Consider the following 22,972-nt stretch of genomic DNA (forward strand, 5'->3'; position numbering starts at 1 on the left):
ACATTCAAAATCTCTGCAGTACTTTTTATATAAAATTAGCAAGCTGATTCTAGGATTGATATGGAAAGACAAAAACACTAGAATAGACAAACAATTTTGAAAAAAAAAAAAAAAAGACCAAAATTAGAAGACACAAAAAGATGCTCAACATTGTTATTAATTAGAGAAATACAGATTATAGCTACAATAAGATCTCATTATGCATTTATTAGAATAGCGAAGATTAAAAACAAAACAAATGACAATATTAAGTCTTGATGAGGATGTGGAATGGAACAACTTTCAAACATTGCTGGTGAGAATATAAAATGATATAACCATTTTTGAAAACAGTTGGGGAGTTTCTTATATAGTTTAACATACCCTTACTATACGATTCAGGAATTCCATTCCTGAGCACACGGACAAAAACATATTTGTGAATGTTTATAACAGTTATTCTCATAATTGCTCCAAACTGGAAACAACCCAAATGTTCTTTAACTGGAGACTAGTTAAACAAACTGTGGTATATCCATACGATGGAATATTTCTTCAGCAATAAAAAGGAACAAACTACACAAAACAAAATAGATGAATCTCAACATCATTATACTAAGGGAAAGAAGCCAGACTCAGATGGCTACATACTGTATGATTCCACTTATATAACAACGTTCTGGAAAAAATAAAACTGTAGGAACAGAAAATGTTTTCAGTGGCTGCTTGGGGCTGAGGATGAGGGTGGGATTTCTTACAATGAAGAGGGGGAGCATATATTTTTGGAGTGAAGAAACTGTTCTTTATCTTGATTGTAGTGCTGGTTACAAGACTGTAGATGTTTGTCAATCTTTAAGGATCAATTTTCCAATATGTAAATTATGCCTTAATTTAACACAAGAAAGAAAAACAAATTATAGAGATACTAAAACATAGGGTTTTGTGTGTATGTGTTTGTAATTTTTCTACCAACTCAGCATACTAAATTTGGTGATCTATCTGTCAAACTTCATTAAAGTTTTGTCATTCATTCATTCATTTATTGCTGTCTGAAATCTAAAGGAATGGAAGTCAGTGGTTTAGCACAGTGCATCCCAAAATGTAGTTTCTAGACTAGCATCAGCATCACCTGGGAACTGGATAGAAATGCAAATTCTCCAGTTGTACCCACAGAATCACAAACTTTGGTGGTGGGGCTCAGCAATCTGAGCAAGTCTTCCAGGTGACTCTGATGCACACTAATGTTTGAGATCCAACATCCCTGTTTGCTTTATTTGGAATCACTGTAGTATGGCTTTAGGAGTAAAACAACCATATTTTTGAATTCTGGATCTGGATCTTTCAATGTGTGAGGTATTTCATCTTTCAATGTTTGATTTTTCTCATCTCTAAAATGGGGATTTTACTATCCCCCTCCTAACATTGTAATGCTTAAATAGAATAATGTCAGTAAAGTCCTTATCACAGAGTCTGACACGTAGCAAAAGCTCAATGAAGGGTAATTAGCTTTAAATATCACCTGACTCGGGGTGCCTGGGTGGCTCAGTTGTTAAGCATCTGCCTTTGGCTCAGGTCATGATCCCAGGGTCCTGGGATCGAGCCCCACATCGGGCTCCCTGCTCAGCGGGAAGCCTGCTTCTCCCCCTCCCATTCCCCCTGCTTGTGTTCCCTCTCTCACTGTGTATCTCTCTGTCAAATAAATAAATAAAATCGTTATAAATAAATAAATAAATAAATAAATAAATAAATATCACCTGACTCACAGTCTTGAATTTTTCCTTTTTTTTTGATGTATGCACAATGAAATTCATCTTAAGCACACATTTCAAACTGCTGTCTAGCTATTGCCATTGCATTTATTTAGGCAAGTGACTCCATGGTCCTAATTGGGTATTTTCCTTTTCCTTAGTGTTTTCCCATGTACTTTACATGTTTATTCTTGCTTTTTCTTAGACAAAACATTACTTGAAGAGAGAGACTGTCTGGTACTTTGGAGGCAGAATACATTTCCATTTTGCAGAGAGAGTGCCTTTGTTTGCATATTTATATTTTAGTCAGTCATTGCTTGGGTATTTGCAAAAATTGAATTAAAAATTAATTAAAATGAAAAATTAATTGGTTAACCTAAGGTAGAATATTCAGTAGCAGATATGAATATCAAGCCTTCTTCTCCTGATTCACAATCTATTTCCATAATCATGTTACAAGCTTAACATGTAGTATGTACATATGAACATATGTGTGTGTTGAGGGGAGGAAAGTTGATTGAAAAAGAAAAGCGAGAACACAGGGAAGAATGTATACCCATCAAAGATGAACAGGTAACCTTTTAAAAAGTGCTATGTCTCGATTTCTAAAATATAGGAAATTAATAATTTTGTACCAGTTTATCAGGTTGGAACCAATGATTTCCAGGAAAACTTATTGTCTTTTTTCAAGAGTTAGAGTTGAAAGGTACTTGGTATTATCCTTTATTTTCTATTTCCCACAGGTGGCAAGTGCTTGCTTAATTATTCATGTGGCTCAGGAATGCAACTGCTTTTCGAATAGGAGGGACCTGCCAGGATATGTCACCATGTCCCTTTCACTCAGTATTCTGGAGATTTATTCCCTTTCCCTTAATTGGGAAAGTATTGAGAATGGCAAATTTATTTCCTTTTTGAGCATGTTCACTTGTATATCTGATTCAATTGAATTTGAAAATGAATGCATCTTTTGCATTGATGACTTTAGATTCCACTTTGACTTGCTCCACCTTGCATGGAAACTGCTATAATGCTGTTGTCGTCGTCGTAGTAGTAATAATAATAATAATAATAATATGGGGTCGTACTTGACAATAGTATTATCAAACAAAGTGTAAGTCTTGAAAAGAGAATTTAGTTAGGGGGTGGTTGAATCGTCCTCCGCAGTGGACAGATACAAAGAAGCAATTTCTCTTGCAGATGGCTTAATACCACTTGGGCATTTGTGTTTTTCCTTCTCTACTATGGGGAAGGAACATATTAAAAAAGAGGTTTCTCTAAACCTCTTGATGAATATTTAGGGTAATTTGTCTGATAAATAAATTTCTCATTTCTGTTTCACTAAGATTTGCAATGCTTTATCATCATTGAAGATCTTCCAACTGTCTCCGGACCAGTTTTGGGAAACTTCTTGTACACTTGAGAGCTTTATAAGAAAATGTATTCTTCCATTTGATAGTGTGGCAACCAAGGAGGAGAGCTGCTCAGATCTCTTAAGAGAGACATTGTTCCAGTACAGAGCGCTGGGAGTTGACAACTTTCCTCCGCAGTGCCTTTGCGATCATCCTGGGCTTCTGTTCTGGTTGAGGGCATATCCCTTCAAAGTGGTCTATGCCACTGACTGAGCATGGCAGGACTACCAGAGCCTGGCTATTTCTATTCAACATGAGATGAGACTCTTCTAAAGCACAGTTTTGGCTTCAGAAGTTTTCCATTGGGTTGGCTAAGGCTCAGGCCGATCTGTTTGATAGTCTGAGGTTCTCTCTGCCTAATCCTGCTTTGTTTAATCTTTCCAAGGTGTTGCCTCCCCATAAACCACTTGTGCTTCTAATTTCTCATCTTAGCTTCTGCTTCTAGAAGCAGATCAACTGACACAGGAATGATTGCTGTAAAAATTCAAACAAGATGACAGTATTTACATTAAAGAATAAAATTCTCTTTCACCAACACCTTTTCCATATTTCACTGTTCTTCCCTAATCTGCCCTTACATGCATGGTTATTTTACACAAGTAGGATCTTGGGGTCAAGTGTAAAGGTTAAGAGCACCGACTGAGAACTGACTGCTGGATTATCAGCCCTCATTCACAGGTTATAAACTGTGTGATTGGGATATGCCTCAGCTTCCTCATTTGCAGATGTGTAAAGTAATAGTGCTGCTTCACGTGAATATTAGCAAGAAGAAGTGAATTATTATACGTAAAGCATTTAGATTGCCACAAATCAGTGCTTTATGAGTTTGCTCTTTGTAGTTATAGCAGTAGCACGGCATTGAACCTTGCTTTCCACACTTAGAAATGTACTGGGGCTATCTTCCTGTTTTCCCATCTTCCTCATCTACTTCTTTCTTTTGTCAGAAACAGGTACTTTTCTTAAGGAGAGTAATGATTTTTGTTTGCTTTTGAAAAGCAACTTTATTGAGATACAACTGACATTTAATAAACTATACTTACTTAAAATATACAATTTGGTGAGTTCTGATACATGTACATACTTGTGAAGCATCACCACCATCAAGATGGTGAATATCTCCTTTCTCCTCAATGCCTCCTCATGCCCCCTTGTAATCCTTTGCTCCCACTCTTCCATCATGCCCTTCCCAGGCAATGACTGATCTGCTTTCAGTCGTTATATTTTGCATTTTCTAGACTTTATAGACTCATAAAATGTGTACTATATTTTGCTTATATATGATACAGGGTATGGACCAAAGTTCATATTTTTGCCTGTGGATGTCTATTATCCCACCACTACTTGTTGAATAGACAACGTTTTCTCTACAAGTTGCCTTTGTCCTTGTGTTAAAGTTTATGCCAATATCAATTGTCTTGGTTACTTGATTACTGTAGCTGTGTACTAAGTCTTGAAATCAAAATGTGTTCACTCTCTAATTTTGTTCTCCTTTTACAAAGTTGTTTTATCTGGGATGACTTTAAGGGTAGGTGGCAAGGGAAGAATTTTTTTACTGCATTGTTTCTTAAAGAGAGTTATTTTAATTAAATGTCACCTTTGTTTTAAGATTTTATTTATTTGATGGAGAGAGAGCACAAGCAGGGGGAGTGGCAGGCAGAGGGAGAGGGAGAAGCAGGCTCCCCGAGGAGCAGGGAGCCCGATGCGGGGCTCTATTCCAGGACCCTGGGATCATGACCTGAGCTGAAGGCAGTCACTTAACCAACTGAGCCACCCAGGTGCCTAAAATGTCACTTTTATAACAGACACCTAACCAGAGAGGCTATGTGGATGGCAAGTAAGCATACTAAAAGATGCTCTATATCATATGTCATCAGGGAAACACAAATTAAAATGAGATACTACTACATACCAGTTAGAATGGCCAAATTCCTGAACACTGCAATGTGGAGCAACAGGGATGCACACTTGCTGCTGGTGGGAATGAAAAATAGTACAGCCACTTGGGAAGACAGTTTGGTGGTTTTTTGTTTTTATAAAACTAAACATATTCTTTTTTAAATTTATAAATATATATATAACACATATATATAATTAATTTATTTGGTATGATTTAGTATATATAACATCAACTATAATAAAATATTATGCAAACTAAACATATTCTTATTATAAGATCCGGCAATGGTGTTCCTTGTTTATTTATACAAAGGAGTTAGAAACTTACGTCCACACAGAAACCTGCACATGTTAATAGTGTTAATGTTAATAGTGGCTTTTATTGGCGGGGGGACGCCTGGGTGGCTCAGTCAGTTAAGTGACTGCCTTTGGCTCAGGTCATGATCCCAGAGTTGTGGTACTGAGTCCTGCATCGGGCTCCCTGCTCCCCGTGGTGGGGGGGCGGAGGGGAGCCTGCTTCTCCCTCTCCCTCTGCCTGCCGCTCCCCCAGCTTGTGCTCCTGTGCTCTCTCTGACAAATAAATAAATAAAATCTTAAAAAAAAAATAGTGGCTTTTTTAAAAAAGAGAGGCGGGGGAGGGGCAGTGGGAAAAGGAGAAAGAGAATCTTAAGCCACCCAGGAGCCCCAGTAATGTCTTTATTTATAATCGTCAAGACTTGCAAGCAATCACGATGTCCTTCAGTAGGTGAATGGATAAATAAACTGTGGTACATCCATACAGTGGAATATTATTCAGTGCTTAAAAAGAAAACAGCTAGCTGGGGTGCCTGGGTGTTTCAGTCGGTTAAGCCTCTGACTCTTGGGTTCGGCTCAGGTCATGAAGTCATGGGTCATGAGATTGAGCCCCAGGTCAGGCTCTGTGCTCAGTGGGGATTCTGCTTGTTCCTCTGCCTCTCCCCCCACTTGTGTGCTCTTTCTCTCTCTATCTATCTCTCAAATAAATCTTGTGGCTCAGTCAGTTAAGCATCTGACTTTAGCTCAGGTCATGATCTCAGGGTCCTGGGGTCAAGGCCCGCGGTGGGCTTCCTGCTCAGCAGGGAGTCTGCTTGTCCCTCTGCTCCGCCCCCTGATTGTATGCTCACTCGCTGTCTCTCTCTCTCTCTCCCTCTCTCAAATAAATAAAATCTTTAAAAAAACAAATTTTTAAAAAATAAAAAAAAAAAAACCCTCAGCTCTCAAGCCATGGAAAGACATGAAGGAAACTTAAGTGCATATTACTAAATGAAAGAAGCCAATCTGAAAAGGCTACATATTATATGATTTCAACTATATGACATTCTGGAAAAGGCAAAAAGTATGGAGACAGTAAAACAATTAGTGGTTCGCAGGGGTTAGGGAATGGGGAAGAGGGATGAACAGGCAGAGCACGGAGCATTTTTTTAGGGAAGTGAGAATACTCTGTGTAATACTATGATAATGGATGTATGCCATTATACATTTGTCCAGAACCACAGACTGTATAACACCTGGAGTGAACCAGGAGGTAAACTGTGGACTTTGGGTAATTAGGATATGTCAGTGTAGGTTTATCATTTACAACAAATGTACCATTCTGGTTGGGGATGTTGGGGATGGGAAAGGCTACGTATGTGTGGGAATAGAGGGTATGTGGGAAATCTCTGTACCTTCCCCTCACTTTTGCTCTGAACCTAAAACTTCTCGAAAAGATAAAGTAAAAAAAAAAAAAGTCACTTTCGCAGGGAACTTCATCTGGGTGTTGGCCACGGCATCACTGAGCAGAATTGCTTTGTTGCAGTGGCATTTGTGATGTGGCACGTGCCTCTCTGGTCACCAGCCTGCAGAAAGCTCGTTGAGAGAATTTGTTGCCACATACAATGCATCCGGCCGTCATTGACTCAGATCCTCTTAGCCTTCACGGGCACTACTCGCTGCCATCTTCAGCACTTCTAACACAGCCTGTTCACCAAGTCTTCGACAGCTCGATTTGGCCATGCTGCTGCTCACACCTTCCCCTGTTGGGACGTTGTTCGCTCAGTTACTGACTGCGGCCGTTGCCCCAAAGCCAACTGCTTCAGGTAAATAAAGATAACCCCAAGGGGGTTCCCAGGCAGAGTGTGGAGGACGTAAAGTTTTTCCAGAGCTTTCATAATAGATGGGTGGAAGTGGGCGGGTGAGTCTGAAAGAAGGCGCTCCCAAGAATGTTAGAGTTCCTCCTGATGATGCAGTCCCTAAAAAAGCTGGCTGGAGGTGGCAGGGGCTGGCGACAGGGGGGCGGACACAGCTCTCGGCTTACTGGGAGAATGTTCTTAGGTTCATTTTCCCATACCGTTTAGGAAGAGGGGATCAAGGGTATTCTTAGAGGCTGGCCACTGGAATGTTTCAGGATAAGCTTGGCACTAGTCAGAGTCTCTGGATCAGCAGGGAAGGCTCAGAGTGGACGATTGGTTACTTAAATGTGGGGATAAGGAGGTGAGAAATGAGCATAGATTATAGCAAAGGCACACGTATCCAGTGAAGGAGATTCATGGATTGACAAGGATTAAGACAGTCATTGGAACTCATATAGTTTGGTCAGGGAAAAGTATGCTTTATAAATAAGGCAACCAACGGATCTTTTTATTTAACACCCTCAAAAACACATAATCATACTCAAATTGATTCTACGAACACCTACTCCCAGATGGGATCTGGGGGTACGGCGATTGAGAATACGCCTTGGACCTAGCCTCAAGGAGCTGTGTAACAGCTGGGGTGACTTCGTGCCTCTCTTCCTTATGCAGCTGTGTGGAGCAACACACGTGGGTTCAGAATCTCGAGTTCACCAGGGGCCCATTACCAGAGCTGGCCTTTATTGGAGAGTTAGACAGGAAGCTCATTATGGAAAACCGCCAGGTGCTTTGAGGCCTCTTTTGCCTTCTTTCTCCTGCCTCCTTCCTCTAATGGCTTGCCTGGAAGTTGACAGAGCATAAAAGCTATCAAAAAGATGCTGCTTCATGTAGCTCTCAGAGAAAGCTCCTTTTTGTTTACTGTGGGTAATTGTTCCTTTTTTGTTTTTATACCATTAAGTACCTCTGACTTCCCAGCTTCAACCAGCCACCAGTTTTCATTCTTCAGTAGGAAGAAAAGAATACAATAAATATGTAAATGAAGAGATAAATAGTAAACAGAAGTAAAACAGTAAAATGCTCAACACCTCAATTAGAGATGTGAGTCGATTGGATCGATGGATCAGACTTGGACCCACATTCCGTGTCTCAAATTTTGAAATAAGAGTTGTTTTATTTATCTCGGAATGAAACCTTTCAAGGGACTGTTCAAAAGCATCGGGTATGTTAACAGTTGGCCGCCACATCCTACTGACAGCACGTGATTCTGTAGCTGCAGTATGAACTGAAAGGCACTTCATCTGGTTGGGACAATTCACTTCTTCTGGTCCCCGAATTTCTCCAAATCCCATGAAACTCTCTTTGGCCTAACTGAACACTCGAGGGAAAAACTGTAATTTTCTTTGAAAATTGTGAGTAATAATAAAGATAAATATTGTCATATGCAGTAGAAATCTTCTGGTATTGTTTGATTATCCTAAAAAGGTTCTCACTTCAGGCTTACGAAGGAGGTAGCGCGTCAGAGGGAGAAACTGAGTAATGGCTTGACCGAAGACATACACTAAGCCTTTGTTATGTGAAGAAAGGAGCCGTGCTCCACAGATTCCCGTCCCGAAGGCTTAGTTGTGCAATGCATGCGATCAGCAGGTGTGTCAAGGTGACTTTTTCCCACCATAATTCTTCAAGTTTGGTGTTATTGTCTCATTTTGCCAGTAAGGAAATCGGGGCTTAGAGCAATGAAATAACCTGTTCAAGATTCCTGTTCATGAAGGTGTGGAGAGAACTTCAGACCCATGACTGACAACCCTGAACGCCCTGTCTTTCCCCCTGTATGCCTGGCTGTCTGCTAAATTGCAGACACTGAATGGGACAGATGTGAGGTAAAGCCATTGTTGCTTTCCATGAAGGACTCTGCTGTGTGTTCCCTGGAACATTTTAAAATATCCATCGTTCAGATCAACACGGCCATGATCGTCACTGAATCTTTCAAGCAAGCAAGGCCATGGATTTCTAAGAGAGTGTCTATATCCTCTTCATTCTTGTTTCTGAGGGCTAATATATTCATAATATTTAATTTATTAAGGTCAATTCAAACTCCACAAATAATGTAGAGGGAATATAAATAGATTCCATTGACACATATTCTTTCTACCTCAATTACTGGTAAATAAAATTTAAATATGGATAACCTAATATGATATTATGCTTAATATTTGATTTGTTTCTGTTTAGATTTCATATGCATATTTTAAAGTCAAACTGCTGTAGAAATAAAATGTACATGATTTACTTTATATTTGAATTATCTATTCTTATGTATCATAATACATAATTGTCAGTTCACAGTTATGATAGTGTATTAAAAATAAAATAATTAGTAACTTTTCTTCTTTTTAGTTTTTTGGATATGCACCGTGGGTATTGAAGCAAGTTTTTCTGTTTTCTTATGATTATAGTATGTTTTCCTCATTTGGTTTAGGATCTTGGTCAATCACAAATTTTCCCTATTGTAATTTCTCTCTCTCCAATATGAAAATAATAATAATAATTTGTCACCAATTAGAATGATTTCTGAGAATTGACTTTTTGGTTCTATATGTATAACAACAGCAACAAAAAGAAGGGAGAAAGTATGTCAAGTTTGTTTCCCCCAAAAATTAGGTGTAATTGTTCATTGTTGGCAATTTATATTCTAAAGTATTAAAGGTAGAAAAGACTACGGAGGCCAAATGTCAAGTGTTCCAGTCCACTTTTTCCCTTTCTCTTAATGTAGAGTCTCCTTTTATCAAGTGTTCCTTCTTTCTCTTTCTTTCTCATTATCTGTATATGTATGTATGTAACTTCTGTAGTTAAAAAATAATTCAAACATAAATCTAAGAATACATTGTTTACTATTGTGTTTTCTAGGATAATAATTATGAAGTTAAGTAATATATTTGATGTCTTACTCCGTCTCATTCAAAGGACCTCAAAATTGTATGTATGCAAATCCACAACAATGGAAGGTCAAGTAATGGCATTTTTAACCACTCGGTTATGCATGCAGAATGATGTATTTGTATTTTCTATATGCTTGCAATTTAGAAGAGTCAATGCTCAGTGTAAGGACATTCAAATTACAAAACACAAAATCAATTTTTCATAAATTATATTCAGTGCAGAATCATCAGATTCCTTTTGCCAGGTGAGGGGCAGTTCAGTATAGAGAAAAGTGCTTAGATACTATTTGTTGGCTATTTGACCTGATTTTCTCGCGTGGAAAATGGAACTAATAAAATCTGCATTCAGTCTTTTTTGTGAAGATTAAAAATAAGATGTTAAATTAACTAATACCTGTTAAGAGCTTGCAGTATGCTAAACACAGTGCAAGGCAGTTGACACAGTGTCTGACATAGAGTAGGCATGTGCTGAATGGGAGTCTTTATCAACAATTTAATAACTGTTTCCCTTATGATTAAATTGTTTATGACTTTTGGTTTGTTTGTTTTCAGCAGTGCACTGGTCCTAAAAAGTGAAGTCAGCCAGGTAATCTTTGTTTCTTCGGGGGTTTGACCTTGTAGCCTTGTGAAATTTACAGGTTAGTTTCAATTCTTGGCTAACTCTACTCTCTTCTAGAGAGAGTCATGAAATCCTATCCTCAGTCAAATCCCCATAGCCTAAAATAAATCACAGTGACCCTAAATGAAAGCCAAGCAGCCAAAACCAGCCCATGCCCTTCGGGGCATCTTAAATTTTGATATTTCAATTTTGTTTGTAAGAGAAGCTGTAAGAGTGTTTCCAGTGTATGAATATCCCTTTTCTTTCTTTCTTTCTTTTTTTTTTAAAGATTTATTTATTTATTTATTTGAGAGAGCTAGAATGAGAGAGAGAGAGAGTACATGAGGGGGTGAGGGTCAGAGGGAGAAGCAGGCTTCTCGCTGAGCAGGGAGCCCGATGCAGGACTCGATCCCGGGACTCTGGGATCATGACCTGAGCCGAAGGCAGTCGCTTAACCAACTGAGCCACCCAGGCGCCCCGAATATCCCTTTTCTTAAGAAATCAGACATTGCATTTATGATTTAAAGAGTGCAAAAAGGAAGCAAGTTGGTCACAGCAATTGTAATGTATAGAGCTGATAAAGATGAATTCAGAGGGTACATCAGTGTCCTGATGATTTTAAACTAAGTACAAGATTGATTTAAGCTTTGTTTACAATGGTCTTTCTTTATCTACAGAACTTTATTAATTTTTTAAAGATTTTATTTATTTGAGAGAGAGAGCACGAGCGGGGGGAGGGGGTGGAGGGGCAGAGGGAGAGGGACAAGCAAACTCCGTGCTGAGTAGGGAGCCCAGCGCGGGGCTCGATCCCATGACCCTGAGATCATAACCTCAGCTGAAGTCAGACACTTAACCGCTTAACCTACTGAGCCACCCAGGAGCCCCTATCTATGGCACTTTAAAGAAAACCGTGAAAGGAAGGAAAATTATATCCTAGGTTATGATACCACAGTTGTTTATTCCTGGGAAGCAAAGATACGTACTCAGCTTACTGTGTTCCACAAACTTTGCTTGATGATGCTGGGCAGGGCTGTGTGCACTGACAGTGATATTAGGCTCTAGGGACTCAAATGAGTCAAATGCATTCAGGAAACTTGCTGCGTTGTTAGGTCTTTACACTGCGCGGTTTGGGACATTGTGTCAAATAATGTCTCTCTAGCTAGAATCTCTTTGAGGACAGTGTATGTTTTATATTGTTGTATTCTCCCCAGCTTTCAGTGATCCTCACCAAGAACAAGCTGTCCGTGAATACTTGTTAACCAACAGTCTTCCTGTCTGACTGAAGACATGAAAGAAAACCTAATTTTCAGACATCTTACGGCTTTCATTTTCTGTTTTCTAGCTTTCCTTTATTCATGGTTCAGGAAGAAAGCCATCTTGATGGAAAAGCTGCTTGTGAAGCTGCATTGGTATAAGTCCCGCCAGAATTACAGCTCTGCCCTCCGCACGCTGCCCGGGTCTCAGCCCGTCCTCACAGCCGGGTGTTCTATAACTTGGAGCAGTTGAATTTGATGTCTTTCCGATACCCTGACTATCCTTCTGTCCTGTGTGCTTGCTCCTAATTAACCAAAGGTGAAGGACCGTGGCAGGGCTGCCTCTTGTGTCAAATCCATTTATCTGTTCTTTCCCACACAACTTGCAAACTAGAGGATCCGGGACAACTCCCAGTGGGTGTCTGTAGTGTAAGGGAAAAATGCTTCTCGGAGGTTGTGGTTGCGGTGTGGGCCCCTTACATTAGCATGTGTTTGTATGTTGCTTAGAAGCATGTGATCCGGAGTCAGCAGAGCTGGGTTTGAGTTCTTTGCCATTTGCTATTTGTGTGACCACGGGTTAATGACTTACCTGCCCCCTCCCTTTAATCTATTTTCTTGATTAAAAATCTTACACAAAATGCTTAAGCTCTTTGACTCTTCAGTTTTCTTACCAACAACAAATTGAAAAGAGCAGCATCTATCATACAGATTTGTTTTAAATGAAATAATCCAAATAGAGTATTTACACCCTATTTGGTGCACAATTTGCCCTTGATAAATAAGTGTTTCCTAGTATTGCTTTGTTCCTCTTCTTTCCGTATCAACATTGAATTATAATCCATTGTACAGCTCTTGATATGTCATCAGTATATAGACCATTTTACAGCTCAGTATCAACTTCTCTGCCTCATTCACTGCAATAAGATCTGAAATTTATCTCCCTTCCTTTCTCCCTCTCCCTCCCCACCCCCTTTCTTATTAGTCTAGCTTTTGTAGGTCCTACAAATTTTAGGTTTAAGATAACCAGGGTCTCCATTTCTTTATTATTTTGCCTTTATTTTTGTTCACTATTCATGGCGTCCTTAACTTTTGACTTTCTGAACTGGAAACTGTACCCTTGAACTTGATGAAAAGTAAATCTGCTATAATTTAGAAGCTGCCGTCTGTGGAAAGCTCCAGCAATGAATATAGAAACTCTACAGCCTTATAAATCAATAGAATTCACTTTTCTGTTCTAATTTAAAGTTATTTTGGGTAGGTCTTGAATGGAACAAAGTTTCTGATGTTTTGAATTGTTGAAAGAGACAAGGCCTATTTCTGCATTAAAAAAATCTGCTGATGCAAACACTCTTCCATTCCTACAGCATCTTGCTCAGAGGCAAGTTGAGTCAGGGACAGTGGTATGCACCAAGACCGCTCTTTTTTTAGGGCCATTGTGAGAGTAGCCCTATAAGGAAACCAGTCTGAGTTTGGCTGCCAAATCACTGGAGCTTGAGAGAGATTCATTGGAGAGATCGTGAGAATGCCTGCTGCCCAACTCCTAGGAACCTTGTGGCGGGAGGAGATAGAGATTATGAGCCACCTTCTTCGTTGAGGGTAGGAGCCATTGGTCCCTCCTTGCTTATCGTCAGGCGACAACTGAGAATCACCCACAGCCATTGACTGGACAATCCTGTGTGCCACCCACAATTACTTAATTATGTGAAAAATGAATGATTGGATCTAATAATTAGTAATTCATTAATTATCAGATCTAACAGTGACTAATTAATAGATCTAATGACAATTGATGAGATCTTAATAAATCAAATTAAATTGGATAGGAGATAGCATGTGAGTAAAGTGGGGAAGTAATACAAGATGCACTGAAAGCCAGATACAAAGTTTTAGCTTCCTGTGACAGGAGATCAGGATCCATGGAAGGTTCTTAAGTCAGAAAATTGCACCACAAAGGTAGCATTCGGGGATTAGTCCAACAGCAATAATTATTTAGCAAGAGATGGTGGGAGTGAGGGGAGCCTGTTGTTCTAGAGCCTGGACTGAAAATAGCAATGGCAGAGATAGAATAAATACTAAAAGGAGATGATGGGCAGACACTGTGGTCCACTAGAATCCCGGAATAAAGGAGGGACTACAGCATGGTTCCTTTCTAGGCTCTAACAGGTTGGATTTAGCCAGCCCTGAGAATCCGACCAAAAAACCAGGTCAAATGAGCAGTGGGTCACTGCATTGGAAGGAAATCACTGAGGGAGTATTTAGAAAGAGAGAGAAGGAAACCCAAAGATAGACTTCAGCGTTGCTACGAGGTTGTTTTGTTTTGTTTTTAGGTTTCTGGAGTCAGGCAGACCTGGGCTTTAATCCCACTCCTATGTGTTATATTTTGTACTAGTTCCTACATTTCTTTGAGCTTTATTTTTCTTATCCATAAACTGAGGAGGGGATAATAACCGCAACGTAGGAGACGATTTGTAAGTAAATGTGTTATAGTAGATAAAGGTCTGGAGCACAGGGTTGGGCACGGTAAGCACCCAGTAAATGGAACCTGATAAAAATATTACATGTTCAGTCCCTTGTGGTTAGAAGTGAGTATTGGGGAATGTTGAACTTGGGAGTTGAAAGTCAGGAAATTTCCTCTCTTCCTCTATAAGGCCTGGACTTTAAAAATAATACTATCTGCTTTTTGAGTACAGCATTTGAATTATTGTTTAGGTGAAAAGATTCTAGTTTTTACCCTGGACACAGATACTTTTAAAATCCCTTGGAGGTTGCCAGTGGACCCTGCAAGGGAAAGTAGTCCCTAATGATGAGCTAGTCATAAAATGCATCATTAATTTGTCAACTTTGATAGAGGTTATTTATTGAGATCAGTGTGGATTTCACTGTCTCTGAGTCACCACAGCCCTGATAGTGCTCTTTCCTTTTAAAGGGAAGCCACAGCTTAATCATGCAATGAAGGATTTAAAATTACAACTCCTAAGACCTGACAAAATACTTTTCTGCCCCACCGACTGACATAAAATGCAAATAATAATTCTGCATTACTTCTCCAGGACATCGTATGGAATAACTAGTTAATGAATGTCAAGAATGTCAAGAGTGTAAAAAATAATGATTAAACAGAATAAATGCTAAAAATTATTGTTATTTATTTTTTGCCATCATGGCTTTATCTCATTTCAGTAGCCTGGACCTTCTTTTTCTACAGCTGCAAAAATGCATTTGGTAATTATAAGAATTAATCAAGCCCCAAACTGGATTATGGTAAGAATTAATCAAGCCCCAAACTGGATTATGGTGGTGGCAGACATCCTTAATTACAGGCAATGGAAAGCGAAGGTCATTGCTGGTTTAAATCCAGCGTAGGTCAGTGCAGAGAAAAAACCATTAACAGCTGAATGTGATTTTATGCTCTGAACAGAATAAATTGCTGCTTCAGCCCAATTTCTTAGTAAACAGGTGTCCCACATCTGAGCTAACAATCACAAAAAGGACCAACTGGCCCCTTCACTGGCAACCTCGATAAACGGAGGTTCTCAGTACTGGCTTCACATTAAGCTTACCTGAGGAGCTCTGGAAAGGTAGATGCCCAGAATTAAATCAGCATCTCCAGGAATAGAACCCCGGCACCTGGCTTTTTTCTTTTCTTTCTAGCTCTCTCTCTCTCTTTTTAAATAATGCTCCAGGTAATTCCATTGTGCAGCCACATTTATACATCACTGCTCCATAGGAAGGAAAAGACAAAAAGCAATGTTTCTTCACAACAGCTTTGCGGTGACCCACAACCTATGGTGAAGCGTTTATTTCAGTGATGCGCATATAATGTAAGGCCTGTAGATAAAAAATAGGCTAATAGACTTTAGTTTATTTGTTTGCCTAGTTGATGGCTTTGGGGACTATTATGTTGCTTTAAAAAATGATCTGTAATCCCAACATCAGCCACCACTTGGATATCTGATGCTATAACCTGCCTGCAGACATGGATATTTGAGGCCTATAAAAGGTTTCTGAGGTTTCAACGCTCATATCTATTTATCACCCTGTTGATACACAATTTAGATCTTTGCCTGGGGATGGAAAAGTTTTTACACTTATTAACTTCATATAAGAAACACAAATGCTTGATTTTTTACCTACCATCTTAAATCCAGGCCATGGAGCAAGATGTCTCTTAGTCCCTGCCCCCCTTCTGATTGGTGAGTGACAAAGAAGTGTGAGCTACAAGCAATCATACATGTGGAGTGTACTTGAAAAGGAAGCTAGCTAGCTAAACCCATGGAGATCACTTAGTATCTCAAGTGCTCTAGAGCTCCCAGAAAGTTTCATCAGGTCAATAGTATCTTCTCTCTCCATTTTCTCCACAATGCTGTTATCTTCTATTCAGGAGACAGGCCACTGGCAAGGATGAGCCAAACATAATGGCACTCTCTCATCACCTACCTCCTAGAAGAGCTCTGTGTATGATCACCATGATTGCACCCAGTGACCAAAGTTCAAGGGCCACTGAATTGCCACATCTAGAGAAGGAAATTCTGTACAACTAGCTTTATTCACTGGCCAGGAATCAGTTTTGGTATTATTATTTTTAAAGCAAACATCTTTTTTTCCCAAAGATTTTATTTATTTATTTGAGAGATTAAAAGATTGAGAGAGAGAGAGAGAACATGAGCAGTGGGGAGGGGCAGAGGGAGAGGGAGAAGCAGACTCCCCACTGAGCAGGGAGCCCGATGCAGGGCTCCATCCCAGGACCCTGAGATCATGACCTGAGCCGAAGGCAGACGCTCAACCAACTGAGCCACCTAGGAGCCCCGTAAAGCAAACATCTTATCTTCTCTCTAGACTGAAAACTTGTAGAGTTTTAGAATAAGAAGAAATTCAACTTCCCTATTTTTTGGATGAGAAAACTGAAGCCTATAATCACACAGCTAGTTGGTGGAAGAGGCAGAATTCAAACTGAGGTCTCCTAACCCCCACCAGATGCTCTTTCTACCTCTTAAGTAGCAGTGGTTAGGGATGATGACCCATGAGGCACCATGAGGACCTATGAGGACCCATGAGGAGCATTGCTCAGGGTTTGGGATGAGGCTGTGTCACTGTTCCTGTGCTTTTGGGGGTGTCCCTTGTTTACATTAAAGTTTTGCAGTGAAAAAATTCTCTGTAGAATATCTGAACTCTTCAGAAAAATATGGGGGACGGTACAGTTGTGCAAGAAGCAAATCTAATGATCAGCATGTGGAATTGCAACACACTATCCTTACTTGGGAGATACATTGGACAGAAATTTCTCTTCACTGAAACTATTGGGTTATTTCTAATATCCTTTAATATGTAAAATAACCTAAAAACCTTTAACACAATATGCCAACAGTGGTGTTTTTTCCTTAGTATTTCAGCTTCATAGTACTTTGAATTATGTACATATATTAAAAATGACACCAGAATAATGGAGGGGAAAGGCAAGCGTCTATGTTGTCCCATTTTAAAAACATGAATTAAGTCTGTATACGTTCAGTATTTCAGCAGTGCATCATCATTAAATTTTCTGATTTTATGCTTATGTCAAATTGCTTCCATAATGCTTAATTTCCCATATTACATCTGATGTTGGTTTTTAAAGAAATTGCAAATTACAACAGCTAGTTCAGTGGCTGATACAAGTAGATGGTCATACAGTACATTAAACTGTAATTGCCTTTCCCACAAGCCCTAATTATAAAGTATTAAAGGCAGCAAAGAAGGGACTGATAGAAAACTGTTTCTCATAACAAGTCCATGCCCTTTTGGGTCTTATGTACCAGTGTGGGAATACGAAAATAAACCAAATCATTTGAAGTCAGAGATGAATGATAACAAGCAAAGTCCAGTAGGGCTTAAAGGGGTAGAATGGATAGGGGTTGCTTTTCAGATAGGTTGGTCAGAAAAGGACTCTCTGATAAAGTAACGTTTGGCGGAGATATTAATAAAGGGACCAAGAGAGCTATGCTGCTGTCTGGTAAAAGAGTATGTTCAGTTTAATAGATAATAAATACTATTTCACATTTTAAAACATTTTTTTAAAGATTTATTTTATTTTAGAGAGAGAGAGCGTGCACGTGCGAGTGTGGGAAGGGGCAGAGGGAGAGGGAAAGAACCCTCAAGCAGACTCCCCGCTGAGTGCGGAGCCCACCATGGGCTCCATCCCAGGACCCTGAGATCATGACCTGACCCAAAAATCAAGAATCAGACCCTTAACCGACTGAGCCATCCAGGTGCCCCTCACATTTTTAAACTGTTTAAGAAGAAGCTTTCTAACTCGCACGTTTATTGAGTTCTTTGTTGCGAGCAACAGAAAAGGGAGTTCGTAAAAGCATATTGGATAGTTCATTGGTGCCCAAAGAGGATTGGAAAACTTGGTGCAGACTCACACAGCCAAGAAAAAGCAGTCAGATGAAAACCACACAGCTGCTTTACCAAGAGCGTGAACCCCAGCAGCTGGCTCCTATGGGTTTTGAGCAGGGGACTTCGCTGTGCAGCAATTGTTTTAGCCCCCAGAAATCATTCTCTGGTTTCCACTTCTTTGTATCATTTCCTCTGGAGCCTAGGTCGTATCGTCAGGCCCTCAATTCAAGTCATGCAGGGTGGTGAGTGGTTGGCATTTTCAGCTTTCGTGGTTGGGGAATTCCACAAACACAGAAGGGGCTTTATTGCTGGTGGTCCTAAGGAATTACAAATTCTACTGTCGCAGGCGTCTCATACAATTCAAGCATTCTTTAACAGTAATCATATTTTCTTATATTGTCCCTAGTTTCAAAATGGTTACTATCACTTTGGTATTTATAAAGATGACCTGCTTATTTAAAATACTTAAGCATCTACCGTACACCATTATATTTGCGTAAAGTGCACCACTTGTATGATCTAAGCAGAGTCTTAATGAGACAGAAATAGAATTTCACTTTAGCTAAAAGGATTTAGATTACATATAACAATGGATATGTATAATTTACCCTGGAAATCTGGAAATGGATTACTGTGTTGTTGCTGGACAAATCTGAGAAGATGTATCGGAAGAGATGCAGTTTGCATATGTAAATAGGTTGGGTGTACACAACGGGTTTCACTACCCTGTGAGAACATGTACAATACCATTACCATTACCATTACCATCTAAACCTCAATTGCTGCCGTCCCCAAACCATTTTGTGGGGCCTCAGTCTACTCCCAAAAGCCGCAGGAATGTCACATGTCTCCAGCGTGGTGGCATCACATGTGTGCATGCACATTGCTGACATGTCTGGTTGTCCCACCACGGCCTCGGACATTGGAGTCTTCTACGTACAAATACTTTCTTCTGTTTCCCTCAAAGCAGCACTGAATAAGCTCAGATAATATCTTTTATGAACATAATTGTAAGTTTCTCCCCTTATATCTTTTATGAACATAACTGTAAGTTTCTCCCCTTAACCCTTCTTTTACAAAAGTATAAAGCTAGTTAATCAGTTCAAGTAAGAGAAAAATACAATGTCTATGACTTTTTTTTTTTTTAATCCGTTTTTACCAACACTTCCCCCATGGGTCTTTGTCTTACTAGCATCATCACCATAAACAACAATAAAATGTCCCCTTTCTCCTTCACTAAAAAAAAATAAAACAAAACAAAACAACCCTTCCTCATATCCACAGAAACATAAATTCATCTGCAGGTGACACTGGACAAAAAGCAATCCAACTTAGATTCAGTTTAGAAACTCTGATAGTCCCATGCTGATAAATAATGGAAAATGAAATTTACGATGATTAGCTGTACAAATTGGGTGTGTTTGGTTCAAACAATTACTTAGTTGTCTTTTGTTCTAGCTAATGCGGAAGCTCAGGTGTCCAAACCACCAAAGCTCCCTGTTCCAGCAATTATTTTCAAATCCAAATTGGGAAGTAATGGGCTCTTGATTTAGTTAGTTATATAAAATCTATTAAAATGTGCCATTAACAACAGGAATGTAACAGCCTGGCTCAGTTCAAATCCAGAAACAGATCAATAAAGCAGAAAAGTCTGCTGTTTCCTAACTGAGCAGTTTTGCTTCACTATTTTTGAGCAGTTATATAGTAGGCTGGGGGAAAATGGGGTAACATTTTCACAACCATGTATATAGTTGAACACCTTGTATTTGTATGTGCAGATTCTATAAGGAGACCAAATTACATTTAAAAACATGTTTTTAAAAAGCTTTTATTTATTTGCGAGATAGAGAGTGAGAACATGAGCATTGGGGAGGGGCAGAGAGAGAGGGAGAGGCAGACTCCCCACTGAGCAGGGATCCGGACATGGGGCCAATCTCAGGACCCTAGGATCATGACCTGAGCTGAAGGCAGATGCTTAACCGACTGAGCCACCCAGGTGCATCTAAAAACTCTTTTTAATTTTTCTTCATAACAACCTGTTACGGGAAAGAAATACACCAGCATTTTATAATAGAGGAGGTTGAGTTGCTGAGAGAGGGTGACAAAGTAAAAGGTGTCTAGACTACTTCTAGACTGTAAGTCTCTGGTCTAGAACTCTGCGTATGGTCTCTAGGATACTGATGTAAATCGGGATCTCTGGTTACATACATTCCTATCCTTTGTGTGTTTGCATTTTGATGATACATGTATGCACTTTCCATCTTTTGTTTCTTATTTAATCCTTTGAAAACTGCTTTTCCTTGTCTAAACTCCTTATTCATATGAGTCTTGAATTTAGTATTTTGTTCAGCATGAAGGCATTTTGAGCTTTACAAGAACATGTATTCTTATAGTATGGAATTTAGTGTAACAGTTCTATCTTACATTTTGAGTAATCTCATTTTCAGCATATCTGTAAGAATGTTGTAAATCTATCCTTTAATATTGCTCCAAGAGAGTGTCCCATGCCAGCTTACTTGAAAATTTACTGTTTGCTTTGAACTAGAAGCACATTTTGTCCTTTATGCTCGGTGGAGGGTCATCAGTATATATTTCAAGCTCCATTTATAAAACTGAACTGGTCTTGGTAGCTCTTAGTTTTTTCAGCTAATGAATATGATTTTGTCTTTCCCAAATAATTATACAAATGATACAGATTTAACAGGTTGTAAAGACACAAAAATTTGCCTTTGAGACATGGCAGGTTTGTATTACTATCCTTTTCCCAGAAATTAATACTGCAAAAAGAGTAAAAACAAAACAGAACTTTTTTTTTCTCTCTAGTATAAATTGCATGTCTCAGAGGAGATTATGGTGCTTTAAAGATCTGATATTATCACATTCCTGTGATATAAGTGGGAAAGTAATTTAATATTCTTTTGATTATCATCAACAAATACTGACGGTGATTTTATTAGACTGGGGATGTAGGAAGCAGAGATGTTTAAGATTGTATAAGCCTCAAAGCCACTTATATGCTGGAAGGAGTAGAGAAGACTTACTCACGCAAAGATAAGGAATAATGCAAAATAGATGCCAAATATACTGAGTGGAGCTCATGTTACAGAAGCACCTTCACTTATAAACATTCAAAGTAGGTAGATCATTGATATGAACTAAGCTATTGGCCAGGGCAAACCATGCCACCCCAGCATGCCAACAACAAATGGTGCTGATGGCCTCTGGCATAAGTCCGTTTGGCCTTACAAATAGATGGGATTTCAAATAGCCTCTTAAATCCTAATGATTGTAAGTATCTGTAAATGCCAAAATAATTCAGCAAAGGACACCAAAGCCTGAAGTAGTTGGAAAATATGGGACTTCACGTACACTTTAATGGAAGAGGTAGACATTTTAGTAGACAGCAGGAAAAGGAAATGAAGCAAGAAAGGAAACAGAAAGAAATGTGAATGGCCATTTGAGGAATACCAAGTAGACTTGGTAGGATTAAGTGCAGTGTTTCTTTAGATGTTTAATGTTAAATGCGGAAACAGATTGAAGGCAGACTGAGAGTTTGAAAGTACAGGGTGAGATATATATATGAAGTGTTAAATGTATAAAGTCTGTTCCTGAGAGCAGGTTAATATCAGGGAAACCAGTTGGGGTGAGAAAGGAAGACAGCTACATTTACTAAGTATCTGTGTTGTGGTTATTGTGGTATGTGCTTAGCATTTGGTTCTTTATTTAACTTCAGAAACTACTGTCAGAATATAAGGACGTTATAAGCTCACTGAAAACGGTAGTCTGAATGGGAAAAGAAAGAACTGAACAGTTTTTTTAAGGATTTATTTATTTATTTGAGTGAGAGAGAGTGTGAGCATGAATGGGGGAAGGTAGAGGGAAAGAGAAAATCTCAAGTACATTCCACGTTGAGCGCGGAGCGAACGTGGGGCTCAATTTCACGATCCTGAGATCATGATCAGAGCCAATATCAAGAGTCGAACGCTTATCCCACTGAGCCACCCAGGTGCCCCAAGAAAGGAACAGTTTTAAATTGAAAGGACTTGAAACCTGATTCTAGGGGGCAAAAAGGGGAGGGGTCAAGAATACCGCAATCTTCGAACTGAGTTTGGAGGCACAAACATTTAGGGGTTGGGAGAAGGAAGGAAAATAGCAGAGATGACAGAGATAAAGAGCTTGAACTGAAGAAGGAGAATCAGGATATGCAGAGTTAGAGAAACCTATGGATAACACAGTTTTAATATTAAAGGGGAAACTTTCACCAAGGAGCCCTGTGTATAATTCAGGTACCCCAGCTTCCAGGACTGTCATTTATGCTGTTACTAATCTGGCTGCTGAGGTTTGAAATAAAGCCATGTTTCCTTTACCTACAAACTTCGTTCCTTGGGTAGAAAAAAGAATGGTAGGTCATGATATTCTGTTTTGACAGATTCTCAGATGCTGATTTTTTCCTTTTAACTGTCAGAAAAAAAATCATTAAATCATTACTATAGAAAAACAAAACATTAATAGTCTTTTTTTTAAAGATTTTATTTATTTATTTGAGAGAGAGAATGAGAGAGAGAGAGAGCACATGAGAGGGGGGAGGGTCAGAGGGAGAAGCAGACTCCCTGCTGAGCAGGGAGCCTGATGCGGACTCGATCCTGGGA

At 39.3% G+C, this 22,972-nt stretch overlaps 1 long non-coding RNA gene across 1 annotated transcript in view; it reads left to right on the top strand.

Annotated features, from left to right (window-relative positions):
* LOC116633715 overlaps window positions 1-10,134 on the top strand; it is a 159,920-nt gene extending 149,786 nt beyond the window's left edge. The window contains exons 2-3 of the long non-coding RNA XR_004299764.1: window positions 6,849-7,128; window positions 10,066-10,134. This is a non-coding gene — a long non-coding RNA (uncharacterized LOC116633715). The remainder of the gene's footprint in view (window positions 1-6,848; window positions 7,129-10,065) is intronic.
* Window positions 10,135-22,972: the final 12,838 nt, after the last annotated feature.

The sequence above is a fragment of the Phoca vitulina genome, unplaced genomic scaffold (genome assembly GCF_004348235.1).
Source record: "Phoca vitulina isolate PV1807 unplaced genomic scaffold, GSC_HSeal_1.0 scaffold8, whole genome shotgun sequence".
NCBI lineage: Eukaryota > Metazoa > Chordata > Mammalia > Carnivora > Phocidae > Phoca > Phoca vitulina.